This window comes from Fukomys damarensis, unplaced genomic scaffold (assembly GCF_012274545.1).
Source record: "Fukomys damarensis isolate Sample0158 unplaced genomic scaffold, DMR_v1.0_HiC HiC_scaffold_39, whole genome shotgun sequence".
Classification (NCBI taxonomy): domain Eukaryota; kingdom Metazoa; phylum Chordata; class Mammalia; order Rodentia; family Bathyergidae; genus Fukomys; species Fukomys damarensis.
This window is the reverse complement of record NW_022900951.1, coordinates 92,733,322-92,747,938: the sequence shown is the minus strand read 5'-3', so window position 1 is coordinate 92,747,938 and position 14,617 is coordinate 92,733,322. Positions and strand designations below refer to the sequence as shown.

The window sequence follows — 14,617 nt, the reverse complement described above, 5'->3', positions numbered from 1 at the left end:
AATTGCTTGGAAGTCAAAAGACAGGATTCTCAAATGAACTCCCAACAAATTGGAGAAAAGTTTAAGGGGAGTTTTTAAATCATTAGCAGAGAGAAAAAATCCAAATAAAGCTCAAGCTGGTTAAACATCCAAAAAATCACCATATAGCATTTTATGAGACCACAGTCGATGTTTCAAGGTCCATAACCTATCAGAAAAGGTATTTTTCTCCCCTACATACATAAATGATGAAGACCATGCCTAGGAAGGGGAGAGAAGTTTCAGGTAGTTTTTAATCTGTCAAAGATTTGTTTTTTACATTTCTAGAGGTCTGTCTTACTAGTAGTAGAGAAAGCAGTCCAAACCTGTAGCTCAACTCTTAATGGAGGCTTAAGAAAGGACTCTGATGGCATCATTTCAGATCACTCTGAGACAGAGGTTATCTGATGATCACTGACAGAGTTCCTCTCTCACCTCACAGAGGAGTCCAGATGGGACAAGATGTGGAGATTTTTGCTGATTACCTGGATGGGATGTCAGGAGCTAGTTTCTTCTGAGGGACCTTCGGGTATCTTCCGGAGAATAGCCATGACCCCCCACACACACCAGTTCTCACCTCAGTTTCCTTCATTTCCATGCAATCAGAAATCTGTCTCCAAAAGTAACCCAAATGCCTATTTGGTCAATGTTCCACCCACCATGGGCATCAATGTGTGGATTCACCAAAGGGCAACTGGAGAAATATGTCCTCTGCTTTGAGAGTGGCAGCTGCCCTAAAGGCAATTACTAGCTGGCATAGTAACCACCATTTGTTTATGATTTTTAAGCGATGGATAAAAGCCTGAACTGTCTTTATCTGAGATGATTTCATAAGACACCCATTTTACAGCATTTTGAAGCAACTAACTCCAAATGGATGCAAAATATGCAAAACAAGAATAAAATGTTATTTTAATAAAAAATGAATTTATATGAAACAAAAGCCAGAATCTATGAAACAAATGTCAAGAGTCTATGAAACAAAAGTTACAATCTATGAACCACAAAAACCAAGTTAGAACCTATCAAAAAAAAGTCTTGCCTCTGTCCAGTAATCTTGGTGGAAGACCTCCAAAATGATAAAGGGGGAAGAGAAGCCACTCCCAAACCTGTTAGATATCTGAATTGTGTGTTTGTGTTCTCTAAAATTGAAGAATGAATCCTAGGAACAATGGAGGTTAAGAGTAGGAAAAATTTATTGAGAGAAAGAAAGCTTCTAAGAAAGGCAGAAGAGGGGGTTGCACCATGTTAAATGTTACCGAATGTTTATATTGGTTATCATCAAATGGTTAAGTTTTAAATGTTATTGTAATATGTTTATATTGTTCCTCTTCAAAGCAGAGTTCTTGGTGGAAAAATCAAGGTGTTATTTAAAAAGATGCTTTTGGTACCAAGCTATATCACAGGACATAAAGTTTGATATAATTGTAATAATTATTATTATCCCTACTCCAACCCTTTTCAGCTCGAAGTAGTTAGATGACACCTGTGCCCCTTCTCCCCTAACTGCAGTTGGGAATACCCCTTTCGAAATGAGCTTATAGACAACTGGGCCAGTTAAACACATTATAGGTTGTTATAACTCAGAGAAAAGCCATTGTTGAGTGTATCCACTTTTCCCTAAAAACTCACTTACATGAACTAAAAAAGAGGAGTACAGCTAGCTCTACAAGCTCAATTTGATTTTTGTCACTTTCTCTAGTTGCCTTCATTAAAAAATTTTTATTTTTTTAAAAATTGAGTTTATTGGTACATTTTAGGTATACAGTACAGTTACATTCATTATTGGGATCTTGTACCTCTACATGACAGGTCTTGGCTTTCATTTTTTCCCCTTGTCCATGCCCTCCCTTCACCCTCCTACCCTCCCCATTTACAAACACTTTATTTCCATCTTTTCATTTTCTCACATCTTTTTATTTTCCCTTATTACACTTCCCCTGCCCATTCTACCTTCCCTACACCTTTAGTCCTTTTCTTTCCATTTCACAATGTCAGTTATCTCATTAGGATCTTATGTACTATTACAGTTTATTCACACCAGAGAAACTATTTGGTATTTACACAGGTGTGACTTATTTATTTCACTTAGGAGTATATCCTCAATATGTATCCATTTTCCTATGAATGATCATTAAAAATTTGTAAATCCATTCATGGAAAGTAAATATCCTCCAACAAAAAATCCACTGATACTAACATAAATCTACAGACATGTCCTAGGCACAAATGTTGTCTAAGGATGTCCTAACTAATAGGTTTTATGGTTCAATGCAATTAATAACATAGGAGCCAGAGTATGCTTATGTTCCTACGGAGGAAATATTCAGACTTCCCTATGGCTTATCCCTTTCCTTGGGAAACTCTTGTTTCTGTATCTACATTTTCCAATCAGTCCAATGTCTTGGGGGTGTTATTCTGTTGTTCACATATCTCTCCTACATCTACCACCTATAATTATACCAGGAGAACAGTAGGCCTCCCTCTCTGTCTCAGTCCATCTTCCCTCTGTTTCTCACTTTGGGTAATTGAAAAGAGAGCCATTATTCATAATGCATCAGGCATGGATCAAGATGAATTGGTGCTAATTAATAGTTTCAATCTTACCTCAACAGATAATCTTCATAACCTTTCATGCCCTTTCTCCTCTTGCCATAATGTCACTTGTTATGGTCCTCTCTGAAAGTGTGTTCCTTGGGAGGACTGTTGCACCCATGAAGTAAATAAAATTGTTATACAAAATATAGTTTTCCAGAATTGGTATCATACAAAGTACTGTGTTACTGGCCATATTCCAGCATTGGTACTACTTATATCATCTAAGTACTTCCAAAGAGATCTTTGGCAATTGGCTGCCAGTTTATAAGTGATCACTCCCTAGTCATAGTTTAAAGGACAGGAGTCACACAGGGGCCAATAAAATCTGGGCACATGCTTGTGTACAAAACCCTTATATGCTCCTGGTTGGACAGGTCAATAATACTCCTGAAAAGGATTCTTTTAATGTCAGTTGCAAAAATTGTAATCTTACTGCCTGCCTTACTAACTTTAGTAAGGATAAATATGTGCTAATATTGTATAGGCCATCTTTTGTCATGATACCCACTAATATTTCTGGCCTAGGGTATCATGACTATGGACTGCCATCTCTGGAAGACATACACAGAAAGCTCACTCACCCCTGTTGGATGGTAGGACTTATTGTCCTAGGAATTATGTCTCTAGTTACTCTGCTTGCCACCACTGTTGTTGCATCTGTGGCCTCAGCACAAAATGTACAGAATGTATGGTTTGTCAATTACTCAGGAAAAAAATGCCTCTTATGCCCTTTAGACCCAGAAAGATGTTGAAAGTACAGGTTTAATGCCTTAGAAGCTACAGTGCTAGAGATTGGTAATCAAGTTAAAGCTATGGGTATCTTTCATCATACCAATCTCAATCTAGATCTCTAAAACAGATCTTGTCCATTCAACATGCACATGGTATTTTCCTCACCTCTGAGGTCATGGCAAAATGATTTATTATATGGATTCAATCCTTTCAACCTGGCCCAACATAGCATTGCTATGACCATAGGAATTCTAATTTTCCTGTTGCTGCTAATAATATTTGCTATTCCTTTGCAGAGTCTTCCTAGGACAACTTGCCTTGAGACATCATCACAAGCTGCAGCTACAAAACAGAACAGGGGGAGGAGATGCTGGGAGTGATGCACTATAGATCACTACAGCCAGGCCTAACTTGCCTTCTCCAGCAGAGGGCATGGCAGAGCAAGGCCTAGCCAAGGAGAGGCCTATCTTCCTTCCTACCCATTCACCAGAGATACAACGAGCATTATCTCCAGCAGATCCTAGCCATTCTTTCTGCTCCAATCAGGCATCCCCTTTTCTTTATCTACACTATAAATAAAGGTGCTGAGGATGCAAGCCAAGCTTTTTATCTCATCAGGACAAAGAGCTTCCACCTGGCCTCAGCTATGTAATCTTTACTGTTTTTCTTTGTCTTATTTCTAAGTGTCTTAATCTCTCACCTTCATTTCTCACTCCATTAACCCTTCAGCCACTCAGGCCATGGCACATGAGTAGGAGAGGAAGAGGGGGCTGTTTAGCCACAAGTGCAGCACTGGAGAAGGTATTTTCAGCAGGGCTGGCAGGATCTTTTGTCTGTGTGTAACTCTTTCTGTCTCTTCATGCCTGCCTGCCTCTGCCTGTCTGAGTGTTTGTCCCTCTGTGTGTCTGTCTGTCTTTCTCTGCCTCTCATTCTGTCTCCTCAAATGGAAAGACCCACAATGTTCTAGGAGGAACTCACTTATTATAGGTAAATTTCAGTGAGCTGCAGTTAATGTTCAAGGCCTGATTGAAGTTTCTTGCAAGTTGTGATGTGAAAGTGCTAAAGTCTTGCTAGGGGGAGTAGTTAAGAGAAGGCCAGAGAAATGATAAGCACCCTAACTGGCTTGAAGACCAGGCTGAATTCCTTCTTTTCCACCTCTGATTAACTACAATGGATATAATGTTTCAAGGGAGTATATCATTAAAAAAAGAGAACTTACTTAGTATATAAAATATATACTCATACCTGTATATTCAAGCAACCATGTAGAAATGCATACACATTTTTAATTCTTTTCCCACCATGTTAATGTAGTAAAATGTAAATGTTTTCCTTTACTAATTGCTAAATAGGCTTTGAATGTAAGCCTCTGCTATAAAGCTCAGGAGTAGCCCTTTGACATATCAAAGAAGACTGAAGGGAGCTCCTCCCAAAATTTATAGGTAGGTAATGAATGGAGACAGTGGCTAAATCAGGGGGTCCCAAAGCCTAAAATAGTCAATGAAGGTATATAACAAATTTCAAATCAATAATTCCTTTCTTGCCATATAATAAATGGGGCTTAACAACAAAAATCCTCAAGCATTGGCTCTGGGCTCCCTAAAAGGTAGATTTGTATGTCCTCACTTCTTTCCTCTTTCCAATAAAGTGATTTTGTCCTTCTAAATTTGTATCTCTAATTTTTTATTGATGTAAAGTTTACAATCCCTAGATGAAAATCTAGCCTCATCAGATGTGACAGTATGAGCACATGAGGCTTTGGGGGGACATCTAATACAAGCCATAATAGATCTTGTAGCAGGTGGGTTGCCTTTTTCTTTGTAATCTTGGACCAAACTTCCCCCACATACTACTAGCAGCACAACCACCAACACTACCATCACCATGACCACCTCACCCCAATCTCTAGCCTAACCTATTGTGAGCTTCCCTCACCCACTGAAAACTACTCTAAATTGACCTTGGCAGCTGCCTTTTTATACTTTTCCAGGTCACTTAGCCCACCACTGGAGGCTGGTGGGACTCCAGCTCCAGAACTTTGGGACCCAGGGTGACCCATGATTCTTTTTTCCAGTTATCCATTCCCTTATCAGGAGTGGACATATAGACTTGGGGAAAATCATCAGAATACTGGAGATGGCTTGCTTTTCACATGGGTGGGCAGCTTTACCCACTCCCCTTCTCCAGTAATGGAAGGAAGCTAGGAAAGTCCTAAGGCAGACAGCTAGTCTGGCTGGTTTTTGCCACTGAGGAAGCTCACTCTGCAGTCTGGTCTCAGCAATTCCTCAGACTTCTCTGAGGCTTTTTCCACCAAGGTGTTCAGACTTTGCTTTACTGAACTTTCCATTTGGCCTCTTACCCTTTTTATTTTTAGTTTGGCCCTGAATGGTTGCCTGCACATGTTCTTCAGCTATAAAGATAGCTGAGTGGGCTGCATTGCTGGAGTTCAAATGGGTAGAGGCAGCTATTTTATCCTCAGCCAAGAGCAGATGGTGCTGACCTGTAGAAGGATAGGCTGGATTTCCTGGTACAATATTGCTATCAAGAGAAAAATGTTCATAGGACCTTACAGGAATCCCCTGTACTTCTCTGGGGGAGTGTGTTGCGAGCTGGCAATGCAGAGCACTGTCTTAGGTGCTCAAACCTGAAAAAGCATCGGGCAGATATAGGGCAGGGAGAGAAAGAAGGATGCCAAGGCAGGAGTCTGATCAAGGCAACCTTTATTGCAGGCAAGCATAAGACTTTTAAAGCAAAAAACCACAAACCTAAGAGGAGGGGACATGATAATACCATGACAGCCTTATCTGACCTAAAACAAGCATTAAGAAACTTCTACAGAGTCCGGAGGTCATAAAATACCAGATGACTCAAAAAACTCCTGGTTGTTAAGTTTGAGAAACTTCAGAGCAGCACAAAATGTCTTAGCATAAGATAAGATGAAATAGGCGTAACCATAAACTATCATGAGTAATAGTAACCTTGGCAATTATAATGGCTGAGTAACAAAGATAAGGAACTACAGTCTTAGGAAACAGAAATTTACTCACTAAAACAGAAACTTAACTCTAAAATGGTTACACTTAGCTTAGGATGGCAGCACTCCTGCCAGCTCACAGGCCAGCCCCCAACAGGAGTGGTTGCAAGGAATTGTGTATAAACACAAGACTTAAAATGAACAAGGAGTTTGAGTTTAAGGAAACAGAAGGGAAACCCACAGAAAAAATACAAGATGATGCTTGGGGTTAACTAAAGATTACCAGGCTAAGCAGAGACATCCCCGAGGCAGGTGAAGCCAGGACTTCATGGTGGAAGGAGCTGCAGATCCCTCCCAGCCATGGCCACCACCAAACTGCAGAGTAGTATGTGCTTCTCATGTGGTATTAGGCAGCCTGGCTGTCAACCCTGGCACCATGGTCTGCATTGGTGATTCCACTCACCTGAGGACCAGGGTCAACTCTACAGAGGCTAATGCCTCCCGAGAGCCCTGAACAGGACTGTATGAATTGTATACGTCTACTCTGATAGACCCCTAGATCCCTACCCAAACTGGCAACTGTGTATTTCACTTCTTGGTTTGCAGGATATCTCAAGGCCACCACCAGAGCTGTCCACATGGCCTCCAACATGGCAGCTCACCCTACTTACCAGTGCTGGGGCAAAGCCTTCATTCTCAATTGTCACATCTACCACCTTTGGGGAACCCTGTCCTACATCCCAGTGGGTAGGTTCTCTAGAGGGTCCTCATTTTCCTGGCCAGAGAATCAAATGGAAGAGGATCCCTGTCAAAATATGCACCCACCCCTCTTTCCAGCCTCACATTATTCTTAGTTACCCCTCTCATTTCTGGCAGATTGGTAGGAGACCTGTGGCTAAAATGGATAATGGGCAAGGACTTTTATCCATAGCTACCCACTGTCCACTGGATTATGTCCTATGTTGTATATTCTCCTGGGACACTGAAAGGTTCTTGTGATGCTAGGGCATTGGATAGTGATTTCCTCAGGTCTCTCTTGCGAGCCGTGTATGCAGGAAATGTCTGTGAGGTGCTCACTCAGGCCTGTGCTGGGCCTCCTGTGCACAGAGGTCACAGAAAAGACACATGACTGATTACTACACCTATGGCCTATGCTTCTAGGGCCTAGAATGCTTTACAGCTTTCTTTAGAGCCAGTGAAAGGGCTGATTAATTTTGTGTTCTAGGATGTCCTCCATACTCAGCAGGGGAGTGAATAGTTTGATATAAGTGCAATTCCTGACTTCAGGCCTCAATTCCTGTCTCTTTTCCTTAATTTGTTTTGTGGGGGTACTGGGAATCAAACTCAGGGCTTTGCACTTGCCAGCCAGGATTGACACCACTGAGCTAAATCCCCAAACCTCTTTTCCTTAATTCTTCAGTGCACAAGTGAGAAGCGTCATGTTTTACACCAAGGGTAGTCTCCTGGTTGCACTTTGTGAATTACGCTGCCACCCCTCCTAGAATATCTAATGCTGCCCAAAAGTACAAAAATTCAGTAGAAATGGCAGAATAATACAAAGTAGTCTTTCCTCATTTATTTCTTTTACACCTTTCTATACAACACACATGCATCAAAAAATAAAAACAAAAATGCGTAATAATGCAGCAAAGTTGAGGTTCTGCAAGTCTTCCAGTCTTCTGATGGTGGGCACTCCTCATCCTTGATTTAAAGTTTACTCTGTGAAAAGACAACTATAAGGCTAGAGAGCATCACTTCAGCTGCAGAGTGGGCTTTGGTCTTGTTTTGCACATCAGTAGTTCAACCTTTATAGCTTCAGAATATTTCCAAGACATGAATATTTAGGTGTCTGTCAATCTTGGCTTTTTTCTTTTTCATTCAGTCTCTAGCTTCTGTTTCATGCACCTTCTGAGCTGTAGTCACCTTTCTATCTTCTCAAATGTGTGTCCATAGAACATTCTCACTGCTCTTCTCCATGGATGGTGTCCTGCATCTTGGAGGACAGTTCCATACACTGGTTACTGGGTGGTATCTCTTCCTCAGGGCCCATTCTGTTCCCATTGTACTATTCAGTCATGACTCTGTTTGGCAAATGACCCAAAGCAGGAGATAAGCCTTCCTTAGAAAGTTATTTCCACCATTTCTGTATATTTAAATCTCCCTTTATATTTTGCTCCTTCTGTTATGGCCATGTAAGAGAATCTGAGTCGATTTAGAGTCTGAATAAGTCCCATTAGATATTTTCACATATTCAGTAACCCTTGTTTAATGTTAATATCATCTTTTTTTTTCCATCAGCACGTGATGGGTATCTACCAGAGAGAAGATGTGGAGTGTCTAATGTCTGTGCTGCATTGAATGACCCACAGTGAGGGTCCAAGGAGCCAGACTCTATCACTTTAAACAAGAAATTGAGAAATGAAGTTGGTGATTCAGGGACTCCAAAATCTGGCCAGGTAGTATAATGAAAGTGAGATAATTGTTCTGGTTTCACTACTATTGATATTTTTCTAATTAAGGTAGATGTACTGTATAATATGACTTCATGTCTTCTGACAAGAGCTTCACTCTGAATCTTGTTTCTTTACATACCATCTCCCAGTCATCTCTTGGCTAGTACTGTGCACATTTAACTGATTCTTTCTCCTCACTTAGTTTAGTGTGACAACTGCTTTGGACTTTTGTTGCCAAACCATGAGCCAGAAATGGCAACAGGTATTAAGACATAACTATGCTAAGATGTAACTCCTTTGTGCCTCTTCCATGTCAATTAAATTGACATTAATATAATCATTTTTAGTATTTGCAGTTTAGCAAAGTTCTAGTCATAGGGCCTCACATCTCTGTATCTATTTGGATTTCTGTTTTCTGGAAACTTGGCCACTCTTTAAAGACAGTCATGGCATTCATTCTGAGTTTCCTGTAATCCTAGCACTTGGGAGGCTGAGGCAGAAGGATCACCGTGAATTTGAGGCCAGCCTGGGCTACAAAGTGAGTTCAAGGCCAGGCTGAACTGCACAGTTAAGACCCAGGTACAGTGGCTTCCAGCAACACAGTGCATTCAGCTCCTCAGTGGTGGCGGGCATGGCACTGGAGGGCAGTGGCGTGAGCACAGTCTATACCACCAACAGGCTTGGGCCGCACATTCCCTCCTAGAATTTCCTCTTTCCTTCTTTTCTTTTCTTTTTTTACCTATCTCCTTCAGTATAAGCATCTTCTTCATATAAACAACCGTCTCCCCGCTTGTCCTCATCAGACTGATTAAGGGCTACTCTGTATGAAGCTTGGTTAACAGGCAATGAGGAGATGATAAGAGGAATACACAGGGTTGGGAAGAGGAGTATCTCAACTCTAAGAATGCAAATGCTACCATAACCTGCTTCATCTCTGAGTCTGCCACAGAGAGTCTTCAAAGGGCTATTCTGTGGCAAATGTTATCATGGGGACCCAGGGCTAATTCACTTGTACCTTCCTCTGCACTATAGTATGCTGATCTCAATTTCCAGGGACTGGCCACAGTCTTTTAGGTGGAGCCATATTGCCTGGATAGTCTCCATTCAGCTCCAAGAATGGGGTGCCACCATTTGGCCCTCACTTATAGGCCTTTTCAGCCAACTTTGCTTAAACTATTGAAGTGTATACCATTGCCACATTCTAGGAATCTAGCTGTTATTGCCATGTTTCCTCTTGAAGGGATGTTGAAATACTGTTACTGAGGAAAAACTTAGATACATACTTTAGCTTTACTTTCTCTTAGTTGACAGTAATTTTGGGCCTAGAATGTAGTTCAGTGGTACAGCAATTTTATAACATAACATGAGACTCTAGGTTCTATCTCCAGCCATGTGAAAAAAATCAGTAATTTTTGAGGGCATACAGATATATAATACATTATTAGTCTCTTACTAGTCTTTGTGTAGATAGCACCTCTGCCATGTGGGTGAAATAAGCGTTGCCTATGTCAAGTTTCAGGTATTTGAGCTTGCTTTTACTGAAAACACTGAGTATTCACTTGGGCTTGCAGATGTCTGACGGGTGAATGGAAATGGATGAAAAAGCTTGGCATATTTGCCTTTACAGTGTGTCTTTCTCCTTTGTTGCTATAACTTTTGGGCAAAAACACTCACCAGTTGCCAGGATCAAAAACATAAGACTGTGAAAGAGAGGACCTTGGAGTACCTAGAAGATCTCTGTCTATTCCTGTAATAGAAATGGGCATTCTATCCTTTTATTAGCCTGGACCTCATGGCCTCATTATTCCTTTCCTATATTTGTAACTTCTCAACTCCTTAGGGTTGTGAAGCTCTTTTGGCAGCAAAGTTCTCACTTATCCATTTCTTGGCCACTGAATAAAGCTCTTTCTTCTCCCTCCCTCCCTCAGTCTCTCTCTCTCTCTCTCTCTCTCTCTCTCTCTCTCTCTCTCTCTCCCCTCTCTCTCTCCCCTCTCTTTCTTCCTTCCTCCCTTCCTTCCTTCCTTCTTTCTTTCCTTCCTTCTTTGGTATCAGGGTTCAAACTTGGGCCCTTGTGCTTGTGATGCAGGAGGGGGAAACACTGAGCCAAATCCCCAGCCCATCCCTCAGTTTCTTGAGTTACTGGCCTTTCAAGAGGTAGCTGCAGAATCAGACCTTTCCTCAGTTACAATACTGTAACTACTGCTGTTTTCAAAGGCTCAAACTGACTCTTCTTGAAAGAAGAAGGAAGAAAACAAAGAGCACTCACCCATAACACCAGTACCTAGAGATGACCCAAGATCACAATGATCTTTCTCTCTGTGCATTATTTGTCCTACAATGGGCTACCAGAATGTACTTAAGTCCATGTGAGACCACTAAACTGATAATCAAAAGTGGACACTACGTATTATATCCCACCTAGTCAACCAAGAGTGTATGTTTAGGCTATGATATTAGCTCTCCAATCAACTATGAATTTTTGAAAAAAAGCATGGCATTAAAATCAACTCTATTCATTCTTTGGAAATCTCACAAGTGTTACAGGTTGATCTTTTGTTTATTATAAAAAACAGAGAGGAGTTCTCATAAAAAGATCCATTATAAACCTGGAAAACCTTTCCCCTAAGATCTTTTTCTTTGGGAAAGACAACCACTCCTTTGGTGTCTTATTTTGCAGACCTTCCCTCCTCTCAGTAGTTGTGTGATTATGGTAGAATGTACTGTACGCTGGAATATCTTCACAACCCTATTTTCTCTGTCCCATTTGAAAGAATAGTAGACCTTCAGCTGACCAGCAGTTCCTCTGGCTCATAGATCACAGATGTGTGAGTGGGAAGCAGACATCTCCACTCTTACTATAAACAGATCTTCTGCAATGACTTTCCAAGGACAAAGGCAGTCATGATAGGATATTAACTATATCTTAATGTACAACTTTTTTTTGGTACTGGGGGATCAAACTCAGGACCTTGCACTTGTGAAGCAGGCGGTGGCATCACTGAGCTAAATCCTCGGCTGGACGATGACTTTCAGATAGAGAAAGACAATATACCTGCCACAAACATACCCTCACCATGTCAGAACTTGGACTATGTATGTTGCTTCACAGCCAGTTAAATTTCATACAAAAGAAGGGTGGATGAGGCCGGAGATTTGGCTCAGTGGTGCCTCACCTGCATTGCAAGTGCAAGGTCCTGAGTTAGATCCCTAGTACCAGGGGGAAAGGGAAGGGTGGAAGTTGGAAAAGAAAAGTCTAATTTAGTCTAAATGGAAGGGGGGAGACAGGATAAACCAGTTAGGCTCTCATTTCCAGTAAGATACAGGGACACATTCCAAGAAGTTGTAGGAGAGGAAATGGAAAGAATTCATCATGACTCTGAATCTGCATAGACATGCAAAGGACAGAGGTAATGTGTTTTATGAAAGCAGCAAAATGCAAGAGTCTATTAAGTGTGAGCCTCTTGGGGTTAGAGAGAGCAAAAGTAGATATACTTCTGGGTTTTCTTCCATTAGCACTGGACATAGGAAACAAATACACAAGGAAATGTTACATTTTCTCCCTACTGCAGGGAAGGTTGCCAGGAGGGATAGGAGGTAGAGGAACAGCATGGGTGTGGTCACTGTTATGTTACACATCCCCCAAAAGCCTCATGTGCTCATAGGTGGGTCTTTTGGAAGGTGACTGGGTCACTGGTGTATGATACTAGAGCATGAGGGTATGATACTGGATTAGTCCACTGATGGGTTTATAGCTGGGTGTGATGTTGGGGAGGTGAGGTTTGGTGGGAAGAGATGAGTCACTGGGATATCTATCTATCTATCTATCTATCTATCTATCTATCTATCTATCTATCTATCTATCTATCCTTCTCCCTTAATGCTGCTGTGCTTTCTGTATACCATGCCATAGACTGTTCCTCCTCTGCCAGCTCCCATCTGCCATGCCACCCTGCCTTGAAGCCAGCCAATAGACTGAAACCTCTAAATACTGTAAGCCAAAAACAAAGGTCTTCTCTTTTAACTAGTGGATGTTGGGTATTTTGTCCCTGCAATGAGAAAGTTACCCTATGATGTTAAGAGTTATAGCCTTGGACAGAATTTATCCACAGTGGTCTCTCTAAGACAATTATGGGAGAAAGGAAAAGGGGAATGTATACATACATATGTAAACCATGTGTGCATGAGTGTATGGATGAATGAATAAATTTATAAGTTAGTATGTGAGAAGCTGAGTACAGAACACTATCTCACTTTCATCTGGAGCTTTTTGGAACTGGTGGTAAAACTACAGGCCCTCATCAATATCACCTTCCTATGTGGAACCTGGGCCATCCTGTTGACCTATGGACCTCCAAGATGGGAAACTAAATTGAAGAATCTACCTGAGACCTCTGGGAGTGATCCAGGACAGCATCTTCTTTTCTTCTGACTTCATGGGGGCCCTATAAATTCCTGCTTCACTCACAGTATTCTACTACCCCTTATGAGGCTGCTCCTCAGCAGGGAGAGGCTGCTTGTTGGGATATGTATTGGCTCCCCTAAAGGACAGAAGGTACCATAAGAATAAGTGGGAAAACACAGGTAAGCAACCATTCTACACTTATGAATTCAACTCATACAATATCTACCAGTTAGGCCGGGCGTGGTGGTTCATGCCTGTAAACCCAGCACTCAGGAGGCTGAGGCAGGAGGATTGCCATGAGTTCAAGGACAGCCTGGTCTACACAGTGAGTTCAATACCAGCCTGAATTATATATTGAGACCCTGCCCCACCCCCACCAAAAAAATCTAGTAGTGTGCCCTGAATACTGTGGAGCAGTGAACATAATATTCAGAATTAAAACTCATAAGATTAAGTAGCAACGAGTATACAGACACATCTGTTCCTTTTGGTGTTTTCCCTTACACATTTCCATTTCCCACAGAGAATCTGAAATAACTGAACATTGAGACAGTCAGGTCTCCAAGGAAGGGCTATGTGTCCAAGAATACGTATCTCATTCCTGGCATTGGTAGACATGCCTGATGGGTTTTGGACCTTGGGGAGATATGAAGAAAAGGTTCTGATGCTGGGTGCACAGAGAGGAATGGGGTGGGCACTTCTCAGTAGTGACTTTATCACTGTCCTTTTTCAGGAATAATTGTAATTTAATATTAATAAAATACTTCTGGAACAATCATCATATAATTTAACAAATAAAGGAATTTCAGATATGTTGTGGGTATATTTGGAGGCTTTGTGACATGTTTTTAATCACCCCACACCATACCTCTTTTCACTTATTTACGTATTGAGGATTGAACAGAGGCCCTTGAACATGACCAGTCCTACCACTGTGCTGCATATTCTGAACATTCTTGCTTTTTATTATTATTTTTGAGACACAATATTCTTGTATTCTTATGTAGAACACTACAATAATTGAAACATGTATATAACATAATGATGAAATCATGTTATGAACCTTGATTCCCAGCTCACTATATGAGCTGTCGTCTGTGAGCTGGAAAGCCAGCCCTGCATGGAAACCTAGAGCCATTTATGCTCACTGCCCTTAGTTTCCTGGGATTGTGGGGAAACATGGCCAAGAAAGGAGTAGGTGGAGGCAATGGACAAGCAATGACTACAACTTAAGAGTGGAACCTAGAACACTGAGGACAGGCCTCTTATTAAGAATCCAGAAACCCTGGGAGATGTCCTTGTTGTTTGCCAATGGGCATGATACAATATCCTCAATAGCCCCATTACTGGACTCCTTAGCAGAAGTTTGTTATGCTCACCCATGGTGGGGTCTTCTTTTGTTATACCTGGGACTTTGACTTTCCTCCAACCTTACTGCTA

At 41.4% G+C, this 14,617-nt stretch overlaps 1 pseudogene; it reads right to left on the bottom strand.

Moving 5' to 3' along the window:
• Positions 1-8,387: 8,387 nt before the first annotated feature.
• LOC104853067 lies at positions 8,388-9,203 on the bottom strand (annotated as a pseudogene).
• Positions 9,204-14,617: the final 5,414 nt, after the last annotated feature.